This window comes from Poromitra crassiceps (genome assembly GCF_964638095.1).
Source record: "Poromitra crassiceps genome assembly, chromosome: 7".
Lineage (NCBI taxonomy): Eukaryota > Metazoa > Chordata > Actinopteri > Beryciformes > Melamphaidae > Poromitra > Poromitra crassiceps.
The window spans coordinates 14097048-14101784 of record NC_139628.1 but is presented as its reverse complement, the minus strand read 5'-3'; the positions used below and the strand labels follow the sequence as shown (position 1 = coordinate 14101784).

Below are 4737 nucleotides of genomic sequence, written 5' to 3'. Positions count from 1 at the left end.
CAAGCCTACAGACAGACAGACAGACAGGCTGTTAGACAGGTCAGTAAATCAGCCTGCAAGCCTCCAGACAGGCTCTCTCTCTCTCTCTGCCCTCAGTGTTCATTTCCTGGTTAAGTCCCCTCTCTCTCTCTCTCTCTCTCTCTCTCTCTCTCTCTCTCTCTCTCTCTCTCTCTCTCTCTCTCTCTCTCTCTCTCTCTCTCTCTCTCTCTCTCTCTCTCTCTCTCTCTCTCTCTCTCTCTCCGCCCTCTGGGTTCATTTCCTTGTTACCTGGTTAATCGTGGCGCAGATTATTTTCTCCACCTAAAGGTAAAAGCAATTTTCTATCAGTTTACAGTCTATTTTACTCTCCTGACTCTTAGATGTACCTATGTTACCACCTACCATGATCTTATTTAGATTAAAAAGAGGAAATGTCAGCTGTTAAAGCTTTGTCTGTGTGAAAACCTGAAGTTTAGATTCAAAGCAACCCTAAACTCTTTTCCAACATGTTCGTGTTTTATTTAGTAACAATGTCACTGATGCAAAAAGACAGATGAAACTTTAGAGTGCTGCTCTGCCTGACATTTTCAATTTCATATGTTTTATTCAAAATGCTCTTGTCAAGTAGAGTTTAGGGCTACTTGCTGCAATAAAGTTATAAAAAACAATCTGCCCCCCCCCCCCGTCTCTCTCTCTCTCTCTCTCTCTCTCTCTCTCTCTCTCTCTCTCTCTCTCTCCCGCCCTCTGATCATTTCCTTGTTAGTTGTGACGCAGATTTTCTCCACCTAAAGGTAACAGCCATTTTCTAACAGTTAAACTTTACACTGTATTTTACTCTACTGACTATTTGATGTACCTGTGTTACCACCTACCATTATCTTATTCGGACTAAAAAGAGGAAATCTCAGCTGTTAAAGCTTTGTCTGTGTGAAAACCTGGGGCCGTATTCATAAAGCTTCCTAGTACTAAGAGTTGCTCTTAGTGACGAAATTCTAAGAAGATTCTTAGAATTATGACGTTTTCTAAGAATTTCCCCTTAAAGTTAGAACTAGATCCTGGTAAAGGTAAAAGTGACTCACAAAACATCTTAGCCCTTAAGAGAGCTCCTAAGGTGGAAAACTGATAAGAGGCTTGAGAGTTTCTTTAGCAGAGGAGAAAATGGCGGAAAGACAGAGAGGTAGGATAAATATTCTCCAAACTCTGAATTGTGCTAACAGTAAGAGCATTGCTCCTCCGTCCAGTTAGGTTTTCTTGTTCTGCGTGTTTCTATTGCAATCAAGGAAATTGATGACAGCTGAGTCAATTTCCCCTGAAATTACCAGCATGGCAAATAAACATATAAATAAATATATTAACTGTCAGCATGTGAATACTGCACAAGTCTGTGTGTTCAAACATTTTGTAGCTACTTTTAAAGTCTGGCTTACTTGATTTAATTAATTAATTTTATTTTTTATTTATTACTTTATTTGAGTTGTTCATTACATAAAATAATATTCATAATTTCACCATGTCTTAATACAGACTAAATTCTATGGTTCTATTCTAACGGTTTATTTCACTATGTCCATTCTATCACTGAGTGTTTTTCTTTTTTTCTTTGTTGATTAACCAATCACAGCTTCTAAAATAATGAGTGATACCTAGAACGGGGTCAACCACACCTCCTCACTAAGTTAAAAGTTTCTGTCATTTCCTTCCTCAGAGTTGCTCTGAGAACTTTCCTAAATCACTCCTAAGCTAAGACTCCTGGCTAGAGGTTTTTAGGCTAATTTAGGAGCTCTCTGAGAGGATTCCCAGAATGTTTGTGCATACGGCCCCTGCAGTTTAGATTCAAAACAACCCAAAACTCTTTTCCAACATCTTTGTGTTTTATTGTGGTGTTGTTAAGATCATCTAAAACTGCGTCAATTTGTATTGACAAGGTACGGCACAGTGCCATACCTTGGCTTCTAGCCAAATTTGAGAGAGAGAGGGAAAGAGAGAGGACAGAGGGAAAGAGAGAGGGGGGAGGGAAAGAGAGAGGGGGGAGGGAGAGGAGAGAGAGGGGGGAGAGGGAGAGGGGGGAGGGAGAGAGGGAAAGAGAGAGGGGGGAGAGTGAGAGGGAGAGGGGGGAGGGAGAGAGGGAAAGAGAGAGAGGGGAGAGTGAGAGGAGAGAGAGGGGGGAGGCAGAGAGGGAAAGAGAGAGGGGGGAGAGTGAGAGGAGAGAGAGGGGGGAGGGAGAGAGGGAAAGAGAGAGGGGGGAGAGTGAGAGGAGAGAGAGGGAAAGAGAGGGGGGAGAGTGAGAGGAGAGAGAGGGAAAGAGAGAGAGGGAGAGAGAGATGAGTGTATATGTGCGCAGAATAGATCAAAGCTCCTTTAACAGCAGATGTGCCTGCTGTTGTGAAAAGCAGATAGGCGCATTAAGGACATAGGCTACATGTAAGCTGTGACAATTATGTTGTTGTGATTAATTCTGCCTGAACACATCTCCTTACTTATACCTAATTCAAGTATGTTGTTTGTTATCTTGCAGATGATATTTAACAATTGACTGATGGTTTAATTTCAAGGCGGCTGGTGCATTTTTGTCCAGAGGGGCTGTAGCCTGCAGCCCTACTAGCTTACCAAAAATTGGGCTGGATGATATGGTTGAAATCAACACAATGATAATCATAATGATTTCTCTCAATATCAATGTTGTCTAATGTAGATCATTTAGGATGCTGTATTCAAACTCACTTTATAGAAATAAACAAACCCTCAACAAATTATCTGACAGGCGTAATTTCCACGTGTGTAATCCCACTTTACAGAGGTTACACTTCCTCACACCACAGGCTCAAGACACAATGTAGATGATGGGGACTAACATCATCACACATGAATACACTTGGGCTAATTGAATTTACAAGACTCTCAGCTTTCCAGTCACACTCAATTTCTGCAATTCCAATATTGTTTATGGGTCCTATATGCAGAAATATTCAAATAGAAATAGGCAAAAATAACACATTTATAATGCATGCAAAAAGCTGCATGTTTTTTTAAGAGGAACATTGATTAGCATAACGTGAGCATGTCTGTAAAGGGAGACTTGTGGGTACCCATAAAACCCATTATTATTCAGATGTCTTGAGGTGACAGGTCAAGGGACCCCTTTGAGTATGAAAAGTACAAAAAGGCACGCACATCCAGTGAGGGATTTAAAGTCAGGTGCAGGACTGAAGTACAGATAAGTAATAAAAATAGAGTCCGCACACTGGCAGCTGCTCCCAAATATTTATTCGACCACAAAAAAGTGTGACGTTTCGGGCAAAGCCCTTCCTCAGACATAAATGAAGTGTAGGGACACACCCCTTAAGTACCCTCGCAGGGGTCACCTGACACATCATGTGATACATAAAATTAAACATACAGTGCACTTGTTCATATAATCAAATGGCAACTGGCAATATCAAAACATAATTGTCTCAAAGGACAATAATGGAAGTATTCAGAACAACTTGAATATCACATAAACTGGGGCTATCAGGCATAAACCGTCATAATGAAATGTAATATTTAAGAAGAAAGTGTGATGTAAACTAATACAAGGTGGTCTCTACTACTTTAAAATTGTGGTAGTAGTAAAAAAGTATATGAAGATACCACAGCTGTGAAGAAAATGACACAGGACAGAGATACTAGACATGAGCAATATTCACTACAATGTGGACATAATGAGCTTAGCACACACAAAAGCACAAAAGCACACCTACAAGAACACCTGCAAAGGGACTACAAATGACTACAGAAAATGACTACAAAAATGGCCGCAAGTCAAAGTCTTCGTTCAGCCCTCTTGGGGCTCGAGTGTCCAGGGTGAAAATCCAAAAGGCCTCTCTTTTAAGTAGTAGAGAGTTGATGTCACCTCCACGTACAGGATGTTTAACAAGTTCAATGCCTGAGTATCTAAGAGAAGAAACATTGTGAGAAGCTTGTGTGAAGTGGACAGCCACTGGGCTTCTGATGTCATTGTTACGGATGTTGGATCTATGTTCTGAGATTCTGGTCTTAAGTGGTCTAGTGGTTTTGCCTATGTGCTAAGCTCATTATGTCCACATTGTAGTGAATATTGCTCATGTCTAGTATCTCTGTCCTGTGTCATTTTCTTCACAGCTGTGGTATCTTCATATACTTTTTTACTACTACCACAATTTTAAAGTAGTAGAGACCACCTTGTATTAGTTTACATCACACTTTCTTCTTAAATATTACATTTCATTATGACGGTTTATACCTGATAGCCCCAGTTTATGTGATATTCAAGTTGTTCTGAATACTTCCATTATTGTCCTTTGAGACAATTATGTTTTGATATTGCCAGTTGCCATTTGATTATATGAACAAGTGCACTGTATGTTTAATTTTATGTATCACATGATGTGTCAGGTGACCCCTGCGAGGGTACTTAAGGGGTGTGTCCCTACACTTCATTTATGTCTGAGGAAGGGCTTTGCCCGAAACGTCACACTTTTTTGTGGTCGAATAAATATTTGGGAGCAGCTGCCAGTGTGCGGACTCTATTTTTATTACCCCTTTGAGTATGGCCATGGCCGTTTTTCCCTTGCCAAAATTTAGACAGATTTTAGATCCACCTCAGTAAGCGTTTTGTTATTGCAGCTGTTTGTGACGTCAGACAGATTTTAGATCCACCTCAGTAAGCGTTTTGATATTACAGCTGTTTGTGACATCAGACAGATTTTAGATCCACCTTAGTAAGAGTTTTTTTTACTA

The 4737-nt window shown here is 40.4% G+C and overlaps 1 protein-coding gene across 1 annotated transcript in view; it reads left to right on the top strand.

The window, feature by feature from the left end:
* Positions 1-267: 267 nt before the first annotated feature.
* Positions 268-4737, top strand: part of LOC310780204 (NACHT, LRR and PYD domains-containing protein 3-like) — a 67466-nt gene continuing 62996 nt past the window's right edge. Inside the window, exons 1-2 of the mRNA XM_083640778.1 lie at positions 268-306; positions 743-770. The gene's annotated coding sequence lies outside the window, so the exon portion shown is untranslated. The remainder of the gene's footprint in view (positions 307-742; positions 771-4737) is intronic.